Below are 20,827 nucleotides of genomic sequence, written 5' to 3'. Positions count from 1 at the left end.
AAAAAACATTGAAGACCTATAATATGTGATATTTGTAGGTTGCTGTCCATAGCAATTTTGTAATCCCAGAGACCGACATCCATATAGTTTTTAGATATGACATACTCTGCATTGGAGCACTGAGAGCAGCACTGAGATTGTCCAATTTGACCATATTTTTTTCAAGCATTACAATGTATTCATACATTCTCAAGATTTTCCAGCCATGCATTCTAATGAATTTCTTTTCACGATGTGCTTTAAGTAGAGCTTATATTTAGTTGACAAAGCCTGTGTGAGCTTTCTCTGTACCATCCTGGGCCTGACCTTGAGCTGGATCTTGAATATTAGTAAGACTGTGTAGGAGATCTCAGAAGAATGCCACTTAAGGAATTTGTTACAACCCATTGACATTCTGAAAGCTGTGCTGTTCTGCAATGCACATCTCATGTATAATTTGCATAGTTACACCTCATTTGCTCAGGAAAGTAAAAAAAAAAAAAAGTTCAAGTATCAATTCATGACTTGTTTTTTGCTTTTTTGTAAATAGTGCTTTGTGGTTGATGGCTTAAACACAACATGAAATAATGTAATGCAGAGGGGAGCTATTTTCATGAATATAGATTAAAGACGAGAGTACTCAGAGTTACGGGAAGTGCCATTAATGAAATGATTAATGTCATTTTGAGCAGGAAAATGGCTCTAAATAACCATACATTGTGCTTCAAATGTTTCTAGACGTCTGACCCAAGGCTCACATTTGAAGTGTAGAATGCAGTCTGGGGAATAGTGTACTTCTAGTGCATTATAATCCAGCCATGTGAAACAGAGAGCATCTTTGTTTCCTTTCAAAACCTACTTGACTTCTTCATATGGGCATTTTCTCCTCTGTATTGTTCTCCCATCATATTTCTCCAGCTTTTAGAGCATACAGAATGAGAGATATCGGTGAGAGGTTTTCTCTTTCTTTCTTTCCTCTGCTAACAGACCGATACACTGTCTGATGAAATGCTCAGTGTAGCTTTCTGAGGGGTTTGACAGTGAGATGGGATACAACAGGCTGTGGGGTAAAAAGCTAATTGGTGGAGGAGGATGGGCCGGGGTTCACCTATGGGAATAAAAGATGCCTGAAGTCGACTTCTCTCAAAATTGTTCTTTTCTTTTGTCACTGCTGATTAAATAAACATTAGCTTGTGTTTTCTTTTTTGCTTGAAAGGCATTAACATTGACATGTTTTGGTCTTATAAAGTATTTATGTTAATGGAGACAGTCATAGAGAGAATCAAAAGCTCTTTGGCTGGAAGAGAAAAACAACAAACAGACAAATACAGGGGCTCTTTCTTGTTTGATAAACACAAATCACAGAAAGTTTACCTTTTACATATTTTATTTTCTAATTAAGGCTTTAGAATAATTTTGAAAGTGGTAATCTCTTGAAATTAATTTGGGATCCTGGGTAGTGTTGCACTGGCTGTGTGTATGGTCTCATGTAAATTGGGACGTAAAGTTCACACTAAGGGCTTAGTAACTACTAGTTAGTTTATAACTACTGTAAGTCAGAGCTTAGTTTTGTTGCACCACCTGTTCTTAATGCAAAACTTAACTACTTAAAGTAATGCGTAGTCGCATAATATGATGTTTACCTGTATTGATACAATAAACAGCCTTCAAATTTGTACACAGAAGTGTTAGAAAGCCGTAAATTTCAGTTTTATCTTGTTACGGTTGATGTTCAAACCTCGTTTGCTCATGTAACTGTCAGCTGTAATAAATGATATCCCCATTAAAATAAGATATGTAAAATAAAAGTAGATTTGATAAATAGTATATTACCTTTTGTAAATAACAATATATAGGAACCGTATTTAAAATAAATGAGGGTTGATAAATAATTACTAATACAACAGGCTGGAACAATAGAAATGTATTCATTTTAATATCCTATATATATATATATATATATATATATATATATATATATATATATTTTGAAAGTGTTGAAACTTAACACTGGGTGATGCACCCTGAAATCTGCACCGTTTGAACTGTTTCATGCTGAAGAGCCACTTACAAGTATGTTTTATCTCTCTTTCGTAAATTTATATGAGTGTTAATTTCAACGTCATACTGTATGTCAAAAGGATTGAAGCCAGTCACACAAAATATGAGCTCATTGATGTCATGAAATATCAGCTGCTGTTTATTCCATATGTTACTCTTGGTCGAGTCTTCCATAAATATTTATACGTAGGGTTATGTCCTAAGTTTAATGGTGCAACGCTCAAATATTTAGTAGTGCATAAATTGTAACTTAGTGCCCATTTACGCCACAACTAGGCTAAGTTGTAATTTATGTATAGCTGGTGCACCCGGCCCCTGAAATTTGGGATTAGTTCACTTATTATATGTACTTTAAGATGTGGCCAAATAATAGCAATTCATTTGTGCTGTATCTTTTGACAACGGATAATCCAAAGGCAGTAACAGTTATGCAAACTAGTAGTACATTGAAGTATTTCATGTTAGTATAATCTATTTCGTTTTTGATCAACACAAACTTTATAATAGTTTTTAATTTTTTACTTGAGAGTCTTTGACAATAACTGTGGCATTTTGTTTTTTTTTATAAATAAATAAAGTGAACCCTCTTGAGGATTGTTATAACTAGAGAGTGAGAAAAAAACAAGGACAATATCTTGTTGTTACTCAATATATTGGTGGATGAAGTTATTTTTAGCTGAGCAACGATTGAATTGACTATAGATATAAAGTTTATTACAAATATTTTATTTAATCTGAAACAAATAACACACAGATGCTACAGGACTCTGCTAATGTTATTGTCAATGTACCATGCATCTCTAAGACCCTAACATCACGAAAGTCATAGGAGCCCAAAGACTAAATCATTAGAAAGGTCATGCGAGGCATGACAAATCCTCTGCACTTTCTCAGTATTTAATGAAAGCTTATGGACACTTAAGTTTTCCCTGTAGAATGCTGTATGTATATTCATGAGATTGTCATGTATTTCAATTTCATTTCAAAATATTTAACACTGTTACGGACTTACATTGGACCATCCACAATAGGGAATTATAACTCATTGCAAGGATTGGACAAATCTCATTGGATTACTGAGTCTGTTATTTCACTAATGGGTTCTGGTTTAGGAAAAATAAACAGAGGAAAGTTGATTTTGTCATCTGAAAGTCGAGTGTGTGTGAGGCCTCTGCGACAGGGGCTTCATTATGGAGTTGGGTAATAAAGTCGGGAAAAGACAGATGGCACATGGCCCCTCCGCCTTGCTCGCTATGTGCCCGCTCTCTCCTGGCAAAATGAACCTGTGTAAGGAGACACCGTGCACAGGAATGTGTCAGGATCTGCTAAATTGGAGTGCTGATATAAAATTGAAGTGACGTTAATAGAATACCTAGTGTTCATTTGCATTTTCAGAGTTATTAAGAGCTCCGGTAACAGGGCTAACAGGCGAGGGGTCTGTTCTTCTAATAACATTTCTGATTATGCAAGCCATATTCCTGGCAGATAAAAAATAAATAAGGGCTTGTCAGGGGGGGTTTTGACAATGATTTGGTAGCTATTTTCTGACACATATTTATGGAAATAGATAACACATATCAGCATACTGCTCAGCCTGACACACATTTTAAACTTTAAATCAGCTCATGTACTTTTACAGTCTGTACATTAATTAAATAGGCTTTAAATATGCTGCAATTTATTTAAATAATTTAAATCAGTTCTGCATGATGTTATTTTAAGATGTGTTATTTTACATTGATTCTGCAATAACTACTGTATGTCCTCAGGTTCGTAAAAATTAGGCTGCACCAAAGTACACTTCTGATCAGTAGAAGCATAAAATGATCCCCCATAATTATTATTATTATTATTTCATTTGTTATTATTATTATTTCGTATACATTTTAACATGACATTATTTGTTGTCGTCTATTACCCTGAATGTTGCCCTATACCTATTTTAAAAAAGCCCTCCTTTAAAAAAATAACAGTAGTAGAAGGTTTTAGTAATATTTATTATTAATAATGTTAAAAAAATTTCAAGTAAAGATTTTAAGCGATGAAGCCTGTGAGTAAAACATATACATTTTACTTAATTGCATTCACTACTATGTTTGACACATCAGTGTTTTCAGAGCAGACGTCCTCAGCTGCCAACCCGGGAGCAACCAGGCATTATGCTTGTCTCAGGAGTTTCTAGATATGATAACATTTCTCCTAGAAATGTGTAGCTGTACCAGCAGAACCTTGAGAGATATGGATTGGTAAAGTGTGTGCTCACACACAGTTTTGCAAATAACTGAAAACAGTTTATCACTGCTATCAGAAATGTGAAAGGCAACCTGCCTTACTGTATTTTTTTAAACTGCTTCTAAATTTGTGCTTCTTTGATAGTTTAAACAATCTGCAGAAAGCTTAACTCTCTTATCCTTTTTTTTTTTTTAACACTCTAAAGCAGCCTTACTTTTAATCTAATTACACTAGGGTACATGTTTTATTCTCAGTATTAACTTCTAGCTTTACAGTATATACTGATTTCGCATGAAATTGTTAGAGCCATCAGTGGTACATCTATCTTTTTAATTAGCATCTTCTTAATAATTAAAGTTTTCTGTCAGTATCTCTAATGACTTAATTCCTGACAGGACCATCACAATTCATGATTGCTTGGCCAAATAAAGCCTTTTTTAGAAATGTTCTGCTCTGTTGAATAAGCCATGACATATCTACCCTATATCTGCTGTGAAGCTCATTTTCACTTCTAGGGTCAGTGCCAATAACCAAATAGAATTTCAAACAAAGATTTGTGAAAATGAACTGCAATTCTCGTACTTAGTACTTAAATATTTATCTGTGTGATTTAAAGGTTATGGTTGTGTACTTAAGCATGTAAAATGGTGTGTGGCACTGGCAGATGGAGGAGAAAGTGGGGGTGCTGGGCCTTTAACATGGTGTGCAGTAGGGCCACAGCAGAAGCACATCTGCTGGTCAGACTCCACGCTGAGGTTTGCCCATGGCCTCAGCTGGGTTTGAGGGTCAGGGAGTTAACCCACTGCAGCCTGCAAGCCTCAGAATAGATCATCTTCAGAAAGGGAGACAATGATCAGCAGGAATGTGTAAATAACCTTGTCCACTCTGAATTATTTTGTATGCGTGTGTTTTTGTATTTGAACATTATGCCCTCATTTCTCACTGTAAATCATGTCATTTCAGGTAAACTAAAAATGTGCTTAATGATGCAACATCTAAATTAACAGTTTTTATACAAGTACAAAAAGTAATTATTGGTTCTCAAATGTTTTGGTCAGCTGATAAAACCCTGTAGCCTAAATTACTAAGAACCACTTTTGATACAATTATAGTTTTTACAGCATTTAGCAACACACACACACACACACACACACACACACACACACACACACACACACACACATACACACACACATATGCATTTTAGATAAATATATATATATATATTTAGATATATACATACAGTACATATCTGCACCGATCAGCCACAACATGAAAACCACCTGCCTAATATTGTGTAGGTCCACCTCGTGCCGCCAAAACAGCGCCAACCCGCATCTGCTATTCTTCTCATCGTACAGAATGGTTATCTGAGTTACCGTAGACATTGTCAGTTCGAACCAGTCTGGCCGCTGCTAATATAATATTGTATAGTCTAATTTGTAGGCCTAAATTTATTTTTCCATCTGTTGTCGAAGATTATTAAGTCACAGCAAAACAGGCCGGTGGAAGTAGTTTGAGAGAGTAAAATGTTTGGAATAGGTAGGCTATGATTTTTTTACTACTTTGTTATTTTGATTATATTTTCAAGTCAAATAATTTGTATTTGTATAGTGCCTTTCACAACACACATCGTTAAAAAAGCAGCTTTACAGAAGATCAGACATTAACAGAAGATAAAACTGTAATATCTATAATCTATGAGTCATCATTGTGTAGTTTGATAAAATAAAATTGTGAATTGTGTTTAAAAATATGTAATTAAATAATAATTGTATTTATAACCCCAGTGAGCAAGGCGAAGCCGACTGTGGCAAGGAACACAAAACTATAAAATGTTGGTTAATGGAGAAAAAACAACCTTGGGAGAAACCAGACTCACTGTGGGAGCCAGTTCCCTCTGGCTAAATTCATGAATGTAATTCCAATATTACTTATGTATAGTACAATTCATGGTTTAAAATTATTAATTTAATTAGTGTTAAGGGTCAATGTTTAAACAAAGATTTTGTATGAACTGCAAGATTAAAGACTAATGTATTTGCTGTCCATCCTGGATTAACTGCAGAAGGGCACATACTGTAGATGCAATTGTCTTTGTTAGTTGGCAGATGAAAGGTTTTTAATTGATAGTCTATGTATTAAATTTCAAGAGTGTAGTCCATCATTAGGTAGAGATCAGTTAGGTGCATCGCAGTTCAACCTGGCCGGTAATTTTGGTGAGGTCTATCCTAAATCCAAGGTTCAGGCAATGGCATATGAAGTATCCCATGTCTTATGGTTGGAGTTGGCATCAGTTCATCCTCCGAAGTCCATCGTAATAGACTGAAGTTATGTTTGGCTGGCACCGGCTGCTATTAGTCATCATCACACAGCAAAACGTATCAGTGGAGTCCAACATGAAGCAGGAATGGAGCTGGATCTAGCTGTTTCTGGTGACCACAGGGTAGGAGTCCTGAGGTTGAGACAGGGAAACAAATATTAACATAGATGCCATTCAGTTTATTGCAGAAGTTTGTTTGAAGTGTAATTTCAATTTAGAAATATGTTTGGTTTAATTTTTTGTGTTTCAAAAAATTTATGATTTTTTTTTTTTATAAAAATTTACTGGTAGAAGATAAGTGCATGCCGATACAATCACTGTTAATGCTAGCCATGATTTGTGTGTCAGTAGATGAAAATTATTATCAACAGAGGTGGGTAGTGTAGCCAAAAACTGTACTCCAAGTAAAAGTACAATTACTTCAAAAACATAATTACTCAAGTAGAAGTAAAAGTACTAACATAAATAATTACTTGAGTAAGAGTAAGAAAGTATCCAATTAAAAGTGTACTCAAGTAGTGACTTTCATAAATGACATAGTATACATTTACTCCCCTATATTCCATTACATAATACACATTGAACATGTATTATAGAATTATTATTAGTATTAGTATTATTATTATGGAAATTCTGTCATCATTCACCATCATGTTGTTCCAAACCCATATGACTTTCTTTCATCCATGTAACACAATAAGGAGATATTATACAGAATGTCACTATTTACTTTCAGTGAATGTTTTTAATATATATATATAGAAAGTGAAAGGTGACCGAGACTGTCAGTCCCTAACATATTTTGTGTTCCACATAATACAAGAAATGATGACAGAATATTAAATTCTGTAAAATCACTATAAAGAGATAGTTTACCCCAAAATTTAAATGTTCTCATCATTTACTCACCCTCATGCCATCCCAGATGTGTATGACTTCCTTTCTTCTGCAGAGCACAAATTCAGATTTTTAAAAGAATATTTTAGCTCCCAAAAAATCAACAAAAGAGTAGTTTTCTCATTCCCTGGGTCACATAACCGGTGTACGGCCATAAATACAATTCAATTTTGGCAGGTTCGGTGCACCAGCGGTGGCCCCCCGCCCCTGCGGGCCCAGTTGTGGCACAAACATGCCCACACCTAGGTGGTTTCGTTAGACTGCAGGGAAGATGTACCTCCTCCCCCCTCCCTAACCGATCCGCTGGTGGGTATCAGGAGCCAGGTAAGTGCTTCGATGTTCCTCGATGGGCCCCAAGCCCCTTCAATGTGGCGCCTCTGGCTCTGCCCCACCATGAGGCCCCCACCTGCCGATATGTCCAACAAGATTGTCCCCATGGTCCCCCTCGCCCAGGGCTTGGACGCGTGGCTTGCACTCTTCAACCTGTTGTGTTGGCTGGTCTTGGACTGTCCAACTCAGCTATGCGATTCAGTTCGCCAGGTGCCCACCCAGGTTCAGCGGCATCAACTTCACCGCTACCTTGCGTGCGGAAATCTCTCCGCTTCTACGGAAGGGTAGCAGAAGCTACCTGGGGCATATGGCATCCTCAGCAGTGGCCACATGGCTTGGGTTGATGCATATGAGACCGCTTCAGCACTGGCTCCAGACTTGAGTCACGAGATGGGTATGGCACTTAGAGAAACATCACATGGATATCACGCAGGTGTGTTGTTGCCTTTTCAGCCCTTGGACTGACCTCAAATTTCTATGGGCAGGTGTTCCCCTAGAACTTGTCTCCAGGTGCCTCCTGGTTATGACCGACGTCTCCAAGACCAGCTGGGCACTCTATGCAACGGGCACGCACCCGCAAGCTCCTGGACGGGCCCACGGCTACGTTGGCCATGCGGATGTTCCGGCCCTTGATCCAGGGCAAGCATGTGTTGACTCGGACAGACAACAAGATAACGGTGGCATACATCAAACATCAAGGCAGTTTACGCTCCCATAGTATATCACAACTCGCCCGCCGTCTCCTACTCTGGAGTCAGCAGCACCTGAAGTCACTGCATGCCACTCACATCCCGAGCGACCTCAACACTACAATGGATGAGCTGTCGCGACAGGTTACCCACAAGGGAGAGTGGAGACTCAATCCTCAGGTGGTCCAGCTGATTTGGAGTCAATTTGTACAGGCACAGGTCTCTTTCACAAGAGAGCATAGTAAATAAGGAATATGGGTTGAATTAGACAAGTGATGAAAGAGAGAGAAGAGTTTTTTTGAATTGGGTGATGAGGAGAGCCCATAAATATCTCAGGTCAGCACTAATGGGCCCAGGAGGTTATTGTGTTGGCATAGAGAGTGACACTGATGCCATATGACAAGCTAATCAGCGCTGAGGTGGACACTGACATTATCTGTCTCTTGTGATAAGGAAAAGCATGGAGGTGAATCTAAACTCATATAACTTAGACCTATCTCCCTTATCTTCTACATGAGCTGAATAAAAGATACATGCTATTTGTTCAATGCTTTAATATGGAATGAATGGAATAGTCTTTGCAGTTTCAATAGGCCTAATTGACCTGATTTACTGCAGATAGGAAATTATCTCGGAAAAATGCCATGAAATCCAGCCAAAAAAAATAAATAAAAAAATGTTGAAGCTTGGCATAATGCCATTATCTTCTTTTCAGCTATAATACCTTAGTTTTTACAAGTAAATATTTCATATTGAGTAGTATGGGCAAAAATTTTCACATGTATGTGTGTGTGTGTGTGTATTTGTGTGTTGTGTGAATACATCACTCAGGAATGTTGTCACAAAGGCTATAACTCAGTAACAAAAATATTTGGAGTCAAAAGTGCAATTGCACAAATGTGTGTTTACTTTAGCAGAGGTTTTGTATGTTGATTTCAAACATCTATTTCAAAACCTTCTTAAAAGTGTTTTTTGGGGGCGAAATTTCACTTTCATATTTTTTTATAGCTCTTCCCTTCAAATGGTCAGCAATATCATGAAGACATCATGACATTTAATTATTTATTTTTTACTGAAAGATTGAAATAAATGTGTTCTTAAGACAAGGGTATTTAGCATGAAAGTCTAGTCAGTGCATGTCACATTTTTATCGGTGCAGATGTGTTTGAAATGTTTGTTGTTTCATTAATCGTGTGGTGGAACGGATTGGTGGTGGCATAGTGGTCTAATGCACTAAACTGTTAATCAGAAGCTTGTCGGTTCGATCCCCACAGCCACCATTGTGTCCTTGAGCAAGGCACTTAACTCCAGGTTGTTCCTGGGGAAATGTCCCTGTAATAAGGGCTCTGTAAGTTGCTTTGGATAAAAGCATCTGCCAAATGCATAAATGAAAATGAAATGAATTGTTTTATGCTTCGTTCATTTAAAAATGTTGTTGAAATGCCTATATTAAGCAGTTCAATGCAAACTCAGTTTTAAAGAGAGGAAAAGATTTATTTTGGTGGTAGATTGACGGGGGATAATATCCCACCTAATATTCACATAAAACCTTTACTAGGTTTAATTGCAGGTTCCAGTAACAACTTACCCCGTAAAGTGTGACAGATGTCTGCGTGTGGATTCATTGACTGTATCTTTTGGTTCCTTGGCAATAATGTTGGAAATGTTCAATAGTTGTTTTTTTTGGAAGGGGTGGGGGTTAACACATTAAGGTATGTGGCTATGCAGAAATTGACCATCAAGTGTAAGTCTACTGTACCCTGAGACATACCAGGAGTAAAAAGTATGACAGCTAGTCCTGGTCTCCCCTATGCTCTTGTGTGCGTGTGTGCATGCATGTTTATGCGTGTGTGTGCATTTATAATTTACAGTATCTGTGAATTTACTCTTCAGATCAAATTTCAGCATGTGTGTGGGAGACTGTCTTACAGGACCAGCAGCCTGTAGAGGAAAGCTGAGATTTCAGTGAATACTTGAATGTTTTAATCTACACTCTTGCCATTGGCACTGCTTATTTATATCTGATACAACGCCTGGCCACTTTCTCACAGACGGCCCCCTGTTCAAAATCTCCTTCATCTATTAATTATGCAAGAGACACATTGTGGATATTTAATGTTGCATCAGGCCCTTCTCTTTCACTCCTCACCCTAAGACCTCATTTCATCATGCTATATAACTGTGCTTCTATCATTACATTTCTATGTTTTTTTCTCTCTCTCTCTCTCTCTCTCTCTCTCTCTCTCTCTATTTTATTAAGCAGTGTCATAGCAGCAGTGTGCACTCCCCATAGGCATTCAATGTTGCCCTCCCAAATTAACCTGTTAACCTGCACCAGTGCGCAGTCGCACCGAAGAGTCCCTCCCCCAGTTTAATGTTTATGAATAGATTTAACGTGAAAGAACATCATTAATCTTGGCAAACTATATATCATTTTAAAGGTGTAAGCCTCAAGCATCGATGATAGAGCTCTGTTTTTCGATGAAAAGCTTATAACGAATGTATTTCTTGCATTTATGTAAGCAATACAGATCAAACAAACGTAATCAAAAACGGAGTACTTACCAGTAGTGTCGTAATAACGAGCCACACACGCATCCACTGCTAAAAGTTCCAGATTGGATGGAAAGGTGAGGGTCCACTGAATAACATCCCATAGAGCATTTTTAGTCCAAAGAAACAATAACGTTGTAACATTGATGGTTATTCCTTTGTTTACATCGAAGTTTCTTCAGGGTGAAGTATCATACTTGTCGGTTATGCAATAAAATTATGCATAAAAACAGACTCCCGTAGCCGAACGTTATATGGGTGTGTTGCTTAGAGTGTAATAAACAAATTAAGACCGCACACACACACACAAATACAAAGATAGGCAATATATAGGTCGAAATATCCAAACACTGCCGTCAGTTTTTTGACGCCATGATATGCTGATCCTATTGTTTTGTCTTTACAAACGAAAGCCAATGAAAGAATTGAAATGATATGACTGATAGAAAATGTAGCCAAGCAGTGCACGATTCCAACGATATCCGGAAGTTTAAATTCCTCGCTAACAAGATGTTTTTTTATTTATTTGAATCAGCCACTCTAACCTGCGAATTAGGCTGTGACCACACCCCGCCATTTGACAACAAACGAGCCATAGTAAAAAGACGGTTCCCCAGTCAACATCTGTTTTCGCCTTACTTACTGGACGGATTATCTCATCAAATGGATCGTCAAAAGAAGTTTTTTTCTGCTGAAGATGTTTTATTTGAGATCACTCGAAGCAGCTGATGACGTAAATTGAGGAGTGAATACAGCGACGACGGTGATATACTTGAGGATCGGAAAAGATGGTCCAATTTTACATCGGTGAGTTGTTATGTAACATGCACACATTATACGTGTGTGTGTGAGAGAGAGAGAGAGAGAGAGAGAGAGAGAGAGAGAGAGAGAGTGTGTGTGTGTGTGTGTGTGTGTGTGTGTGTGTGTGTGTGTGTGTGTGTGTTTGTTTGTTTTCCCATTTGATTTATATGGTAAATGCATTGTGGTCTGAAAAGACCAAATATAAAACAAATGGCTTGTCTGATGGCTGGCTATCAGTGTGATTGTTTGTTGGTTCTATGTCTGACCATCCATATGAATGCTGTCTGTATCACTGGCCATCACCAGCCATTGAATGTTGAATGGGCTGACTATCGGTATGAATAGTGTATATGACTAAAATAGCTTGCAGTACCCTTCATAACATTTGATCATTAGGTTGCTTTTTGAGGTATCCAAGGAGGCTTCTTGGTACCTGGACATAGTCTCGGAAAAATATTGCAGAAATCTCATTTTTCATAATATCTTCCTCAAATGTGAAATATAAACTGATGAGACTTGTGGCTTTCAATCAATTGCCTAACTGGATTCATCCAGGTTTGTTTTCATTGATTTTTCCATAAAATAATGAAATGTTACTTGCAGTACAAATTATCTTCAAGACACTTTAAATTCTATAAATTTTTGTCTGTGTAAGTTTTTTCAACTTTTACATTTGGGTAATAAACTCCAAAGTGTCTTCTTTTTAAATATGTCTAAATTGTGCATGTAGAGCAAATTGTTCAGTAACTACAATTATTTTAGTTTGGGGATGTCATTTCTGGGGATGTGCCTCAGGCAGGGGAGGTAGAAAGGGAACCGACATAGTCTTGGAAAAAAGCTTGCAGGAACCCCATTTTTCATTATATCTTCCTCAAATTTGAAATATAAACTGATGAGACTTGTGGCTTTCAATCCTTTACGTAATTGGATTCCTCCAGGTCTATTTTTATATATTTGTACATGAAATAATAAAACATTTTTTGAAGTTCACATTATTTATGAGGCACTTCAACTTTTATAACTTTTTATTTGTTTGAGCATTATCAACTCTGATTTGTTGTTAGTAGAGTGCCAAGTGTCTTCTTTCCAAAGAGACCTTAATTGTGCCTGTGGTACACTGTTCTCAGGAGCTATATTTATTTTAATTCAGGTATGTCATTTTCAGCTGCGAGCCCCTGAGTGGGGGTGCAGGTTAACAGGTTAAAAGCACTGATTTTAACCTGTCGGCAATGTGTTTTATTTGGTCTTTTATTGTCCTTTTATTAGTCTATATTGTAATGAGCGGCAGTATACAGAGTAAACACACAACTGCCAAGAAACATGTGATCGAGCCAACTCATAGTGCCTTTGTAACCCCTACACACGCACACACACAAGACGAGACAGTCACAATGTCGGAGGAAAAACTGCTTTAATAAAAATAAAGCAGGCAAAAGTACATAACAGGGTAAATCCAGAGGGAGAATCGTCGAGGGAAGCGTAGGGTCAAAAGCCGGGGAATCAAAGTAAAGGCTCGAGAGGCTTGGGGGACGGAGCCCTGAGAGGCTCGAGAGGAGGAGGAGCCCTAAGAGACTCGAGAGACGAAGCTGTGAGAGGCTTGAGGGGTGGAGCCATGAAAGACTCGAGGGGTGGAGCCCTGAGAGGCTCGAGGGGAGGAGGAGCCCTGAGAGGCTCGAGGGGAGGAGGAGCCTTGAGAGGCTTGAGAGGGGGAGGAGCCCTGAGAGACTCGAGAGGCAAAGCCGTGAGAGGCTTGAGGGGTGGAGCCATGAAAGACTCGAGGGACAGAGCCCTGAGAGGCTCGAGGGGAGGAGGAGCCCTGAGAGACTCGAGGGGAGGAGGAGCCCTGAGAGACTGGAGGGGAGGAGGAGCCCTGAGAGACTCGAGAGGCGAAGCCGTGAGAGGCTTGAGGGGTGGAGCCATGAAAGACTCGTGAGGAGAAGCCCTGGGAGGCTTGAGGAGGAGCCCTGAGGGCTCTGAGGGGCAGAGGCTGGCAGAGCCGGGAAGACTCTGGGGGGAGCAGAACCCGCAGAGCCGTGGAAGACTCTGGGGCGAGCAGAACCCGCAGAGCCGTGGAAGACTCTGGGGCGGAGCAGAACCCGGCAGAGCCGTGGAAGACTCTGGGGCGGAGCAGAACCCGGCAGAGCCGTGGAAGACTCTGGGGCGGAGCAGAACCCGGCAGAGCCGTGGAAGACTCTGGGGGCGGAGCAGAGGTCGGTAGAGCTGTGGAAGACTCTGGGGGAACCTCTGCGGTCTTGAGCACAAGACGAGACTGGGGAGAAGGGGCCCTCTTCCTTCTCTTACGTCTTTGGTCAACAGGGGACATGGCCATGGGGACGGTCGAGGCTACAGGCGCTGGCTCTGGGGCGGTCGAGGCTACAGGCGCTGGCTCGCCGGCCGTGGCGGACATGGGCGCTGGCTCGTTGGCCGTGGCGGGCATGGGCGCTGGCTCGTTGGCGGTGGCGGGCATGGGCGCTGGCTCGTTGGCCGTGGCGGGCATGGGCGCTGACTCGCTGGCCGTGACAGGCTTCGGGACTGGGGCCGTGACAGGCTTCGAGACGGGGGCCTTGGTGTGGAGCGCTGGTTCAGTGTCTGCCTCCCCACAGTAAACGAGGAACCAGCGTATAGTAGGGCGAGGTCAATAAACTGAGCCAGGTTGAGAGAGCAGCGACCACCAGGCATGAATGATGCGGTTGGCTCATTCAGTCCAAATTGAAAAATGGTTTTCAGAGCCACCTCATTAAAATTCACCTGGTTGGCCAGGGCACAAAAATCCACAACATAAACCTCCAAGGGTTGACTCCCTGACGCTAACCCCACGAAGTCGGGCCGCTGGCTCCATAATGTCGAGGGCGGGGTTATGAGTTACACAACCGCTGCCTCGCATAAAAAACCCTTGGTCAGCGTCCGAAGAGCCGGGGGTGGAGAGTGCACGGCGCTCAGAAATGCACTGGAGGCATAAACGGGCTCAGGGGCAGACACAGGTGAAATAGGGTGAAACAAATCAGAAATAGCGCATACCTGCTGCCCCTGGGCCGTGAGCGCGTGGTCATCTCTCCACACTGTAGCTCCTCGCGCCGAATGTGACGCGCTTCTCCGCTCTAGTGAGCTGCGCGAATCCTTAGCGCGGGGCATTGTGACTGTCAATGGTGAGGTTGGTTATTCTGTAACCCGTACACACACACACAAGACGAGACAGTCACAATGTCGGAGGAAAAACTGCTTTAATAAAAATAAAGCAGGCAAAAGTACATAACAGGGTAAATCCAGAGGGAGAATCGTCGAGGGAAGCGTAGGGTCAAAAGCCGGGGATTCAAAGTATAAACAAGGGGCAAATCTAATGAGAATGGTTGAGGGAAGCGAGGGTCAAAGCCGGGGTAATCAGAATAGAATAGCGGGAAGGACTACACAGGGGAGCTAGGGGAACAAGAGAGCTGGCAAGCTAAGGGGTAACGAATCACAGGGGGGTCAAAACTAGACAAGACTAGCGGGGGCAAAGACACGGAATCTAAATACAATAACCAACACCCGTGAGACGAAAGGGTAGTGATATATATAGTGACGAGTGCAGGTGTAAACAATGAACAGGTGATGAGACGAGTGCAGGTGAAACTAATGTGCAGGAGTGCAGATGACGCGAGTGCAGGTGGTCATAATGTTCTGGGGGATTGGAAGCGCGTGAGAAACTCGAGGTAGGGAGATTGCCTACGAGCATGTGAGCGAGTAGGAGCAAAGTGGGCGTGAGGGCTCGAGCGAGCAAAAAGAGCGTGAAAAGCTCGAGGGGGCGGAGCGAGGGAGTGTGCGTGTGTGTGCTAGACGATGCGGGGAGAAGCAGAGGAGCGGGGTTCGTGACAGCCTTTAATAATGCGCTTCTCTATTGAAGGACACCCAGAGCTCAAATGCCTTTATGCTGTTTGGGCTAACTGGCATGATGTGTTTGGAAAAGTGTTTGTTCTCACATGAGAAGAAAAAAAATGGTTTTCATGAAAGGTCTTCTTGCAGGTGTCACCCCACAGAAGATTCATGGTGCCTTCCTGGGTTGGGGGGACATAAATGTTAGGGAAACACATTCATCACTATAGCATATATCTGAGCTTAGAAGGGCATCCAGTTAGACCCCGAAGCCGCCGCCAGGCGCCGCCATTTGCGCCATTTAGAATTTCAGCCGCCGCCAGCCAATAATTTCGTAAGCCAAATTGAGCCGCCATCTGATAAAGTTTGGCTGAGCCAGCTAGAATTATTTGCATCAAATAATAATTCTATCACATAGAGACATACACACACGAACTATATAAACAATACACGAGATCTATTTTCCCACTGGATTCATAACAGCACCGTCTTGTGCTCGTTGCTTACGATACACAGACTCACTAGTGAATTGACTGACCAATTAAAATTGCTCGCTTTTCCGTACAGAAGAAGCGTATGCATGTTTTTCTCAGCACTGAGGTGAAATGGCGGAAAGAAGCAAGCAAGGTAATTTTGATCTCACTTCTCACATACTTTCCTAATTCCTACTTACTTTTTTCTTAACTTAGGCCTACCCAGACTTTTGTTAAATCTTCAGGGCACGGTTGCACAAACATCTGAATCAAAGATTGATGTTATGAACCAAATATTCTGGAACGGAGAGATTTATAGCACTGAACGTGATATTACTGCAGTAACAAACCACCGTTTCCACATTGCTAATTCACGACGCATGCTTCAGTGTACATTAAAGTGAAATGTGCAAAACTTTGTCCAAAATAATAGGCTACTGATAACAGTGTGTGTTTATATTAAGGCGAGACACGGCAGGCAAAAAACATAGTTTTTTTTTACTGGTCAATTTTGAGATTTTGGATATTTGTCTTCAATAACATATCTTCTTTCAGACTTGTGGTGAAAAAAGTCCGAAATACACATTTAGGTCTTTATTTTACTACACTTCGCCTGTTTATGCCTGTAGATTTCTCATAAAATTCAACAAAAGTTTGCATTCTTAATCAAGGTGTAATATGATAAGCTTCATCCATGATAATGCCAAGTTATTGTATACAACTTAGCCTACATACATTTAGCCTAAACACAACACATTGTAGGCTATGTGAAAATGTTTAGTAGCATACAGACTACAAAATAAATATGTACAAACGTTGTTAAAGTAAAATCTGGTGTTTTCTTTATTACATTGTATTGCATTTTGTAGAAATATAGTGTAAGCCATGCATTGCTTGGAAATATTGAGATCTAGTAAATCAGTATAACATAGACAGTGGTGGACGAAGTACACATACCATGTACTTGAGTTAAAGTAAAGATACTCAAGGTAAAATATTACTTAAGTAAAAGTAGAAGTGCTGCGTTTAAAAATTCACTTGAGTAAAAGTACAAAAGTATTTGCCTTCAAATGTACTTAAGTATCCAAGTACTATGATTTTTTATGGCCATAATGTCCTATTATAATTTGTCACAAGACTCTTGCTTAACTCAGTCTACATGAAGACTAATGTCACTCTTGGCACACCAGTCTATTAATAATATGACATTAATTAGTCAGATGTGTGTATATATATATATATATATATATATATATATATATATATATACTACTATATATATATATATATATATATATATATATATATATATATATATATATATATTTGAATTGAATACATTTTTTGTGTGTTTAATTTTGGAGGGAAGGGACTGTTCCCATAAGGTATAATACATTTACAGTATTTACTGTATATATTTTTCTCGAGCGTCTATGGTCATAATTATTAACATCCTAATGTTATGATACATTCACATAAACCTGCACAATGCCATTAAATATAAATATATATATTGTAGAACAAAACAAGGAAAGCGGTGTAAACTTAAAGGGTAAGTCTTTTAATCTTTTCTTTTCAGTGTCAACTTAAAGGGGTCAGTCTTTTAATCTTTTTCTCAGGGTCTCCAGAGACAGCCTTTTCTTCTTTTCTCTCTCTCCCTTGCTCCGTCGCTCCTGCCCTTTTTATGCCGCTCTCCTCATGTTACTGCAATCAGACACAGGTGTTAGTCATCATTTAGCTCAGGTGTGAGCCCTTACCGCTTTTCTCCCGGACGGGCGCTTGACCACGCCCGCTGCCACATACCCCCACCGCCCGACTCAGGCCGGGCGTCATCCGCCTGCCTACCACTCCCCCATTTCTGGAGAGGAAGTCAGCGGCAGCCATCTGCACCCCGGTCTGTGGACCACCTTGAACTTAAAAGGCTGGAGGGCCAGATACCAACGGGTGATCCGGGCGTTCGTATCTTTCATGCGGTGGAGCCACTGCAGTGGGGCGTGATCCGAGCAGAGGGTGAAGGCTCGCCCCAGCAGGTAGTATCGGAGGGTGAGGACCGCCCACTTGATGGCCAGACACTCCTTCTCTACGGTGCTGTACTTAGTCTCCCTCAAGGAGAGCTTCCGGCTAATGTACAGCACCGGGCGCTCCTCTCCCTCCACCAACTGCGAGAGCACAGCGCCCAACCCTCTGTCTGAAGCGTCCGTCTGCAAAACAAAAGGGAGAGAGAAGTCAGGTGCATGCAAAAGCGGCCCCCCCACAAAGTGCAGCTTTAATCTCTGTAAACGCCTGTTGGCACTACTCTGACCACTGGACCGGATCTGGAGCCCCCTTTTTAGTAAGGTCAGTCAGCGGGCTGGTGACATCCGAATAATTAGGTACAAACCGTCTGTAATAGCCAGCCAGCCCCAGGAACTGCCTCACCCCTTTTTGGTCTTGGGTCTAGGGCAAGTCGCAATCGCCCGTGTCTTGTCAATTTGGGGTCGCACCTGGCCATGACCCAAGTGGAACCCCAGATACCATACCTCCACACGCTCAACCACAAGCACTTTTTCGGGTTTGCCGTGAGCCCGCCCGCGCAGCGATCTCAGGACGGCCCTCAGATGTTGCAAGTGCCGCTGCCAATCATTGCTATAAATGATGATATCATCTAGATAAGCAGCGGCGTAAGCAGTATGTGGTCTGAGGATCCTATCCATGAGGCGCTGAAACGTGGCTGGTGCCCCGAACAAACCGAACAGAAGCGTCACGCAATTGGTGTAATCCGAACGGCGTGGTGAAGGCCGTTTTTCACGGGATATTGGTGTCAAGGGGATCTGCCAATAACCCTTCGTTAGATCCAAGGTCGAATAAAACCGAGCAGAACCTAACCGATCGAGCAGTTCATCAACACGGGCATTGGGTACGCGTCAAATTTAGACACCGCGATTGACTTTTCTATAATCCACACAGAAGCGTACAGACCCGTCGCTCTTGGGAACAAGGACGACCGGGCTGGACCAATCGCTGTGAGATTCTTCTATTACTCCCATGTCCATCATCGCGTCCAATTCTTCCCGAACTATTTTCTTTTTATGCTCGGGCAAGCTGATAAGGGCGACAACGTACCACTACGCCCGGCTCGGTCTCGATATGGTGTTGTATGATGTCTGTACGGCCCGGTAGAGGAGAGAACACGTCTGCAAACTCCTTTTGTAGTTCGGAAACCTCTGCGAGTTGGCGTGGTGAGAGGTGGTCTCCACAAGGAACCGGGTGTTAGGGTCGCAGGCTTTGTTTACCTCCGGTCCGAGCTCCGCCCTCTCGGAACTACCGTTGCCAACGTCACAGAGGCCGCCTCTTCCCTCCACAATTTCAGGAGGTTGAGGTGATATATTTGACGCCCCTCTATCGGTACGTTTAACTTCATAATCGAGGTCCCCTACTCGTCGTGTGACCTCAAAGGGTCCTTGCCACTTAGCGAGTAATTTTGAGCTCGATGTTGGGAGTAATACAAGCACTTTATCTCCCGGTGAAAATTCCCATAGCTGAGCACCCCTGTCATACAGCCGGCGTTGGCGTTCTTGAGCCTGGAGCAAATTCTCCTGTGTTAATTGCCCCAGTGTGTGGAGTTTTGCTCGAAGATCAAGAACGTATTGAATTTCATTTTGGCACTAGAAGGTCCCTCCTCCCAAGTTTCACGGATGACGTCGAGGACCCAGCGTGGGCGTCGTCCGTACAGCAGCTCAAATGGGGAAAATCCCGTGGAGGCTTGCGGGACCTCTCGTACTCGCGAATAACAGGGGTCCAGCCACTTATCCCAATTCCTAGCGTCTTCGTGCACGAATTTACTGAATCATATTTTTGAGTGTTTTATTAAATCGTTTCCACCAGCCCATCCGTCTGCGGATGGTACACGCTGGTGCTGAATCGACTTAACGCCTAATAATTCATAAAGTTCGCGAAGTGTTACGTGACATAAACGTAGTGCCTTGGTCGGTGAGGATTTCTTTCGAACCCCCACCGGAGATTATCTTGAAGAGTGCCCGGCAACACTGCGTGCTGAGATGTTGCTCAGAGGCACTGCTTCCAGATATCGCGTTGCGTAATCCACCAGGACTAACACAAAGCGATGTCCGCGTGGCGTCCGTTCTAATGGCCCGACGAGGTCCATTCCAATTCTCTCGAAGGAACCTCGATCAATGGAAGGGGCGCAAAGGCGCTTTTGGGGTGGCCGGTGGGTTTACCAGCTGACATTCGCGGCACGCCGCGACACCACCTGCGGACGTCGCCGCCAATGCCCGGCCAATAGAAACGGGCTATTAGGCGGAAAAGTGTTTTCCGTTCCCCTAGGTGACCGCCATAGGATTATAGTGAGCCGCCTGGAAAACCATTTCCGGCGGCTCCGTGGGATCAACAATTGTGTCACCTCCTCCTTTGTTTGAGCATCCTGCGTCACTCTATATAACCGATCTTTAATAAGCTTAAAAATACGGATATGAAATGGCGACACCCGGCCGGAGTTGTTGACCATCGATTACTCTCACTTGGTCAAAGCGTGCTTAAGGGTTTCATCCCGCGACTGCTCCAAGGGAAGTCCCCTCAGGGAACTCCCTGAGAGGAGGGGTGACCCCTCGCCCCTTCCCTCGTCACTCGGAGCAGCCGAGGAC

The 20,827-nt window shown here is 41.9% G+C and overlaps 1 protein-coding gene across 1 annotated transcript in view; it reads left to right on the top strand.

Moving 5' to 3' along the window:
• Positions 1–20,827, top strand: part of LOC127650227 (cadherin-8-like) — a 175,118-nt gene that overhangs the window by 88,995 nt on the left and 65,296 nt on the right. The gene's annotated exons all lie outside the window — the stretch shown is intronic.

Source organism: Xyrauchen texanus, chromosome 1 (genome assembly GCF_025860055.1).
Source record: "Xyrauchen texanus isolate HMW12.3.18 chromosome 1, RBS_HiC_50CHRs, whole genome shotgun sequence".
Taxonomy (NCBI): Eukaryota; Metazoa; Chordata; class Actinopteri; order Cypriniformes; family Catostomidae; genus Xyrauchen; species Xyrauchen texanus.
The sequence above is the reverse complement of the archived record's forward strand: the minus strand, read 5'-3'. Positions and strand labels throughout refer to the sequence as shown.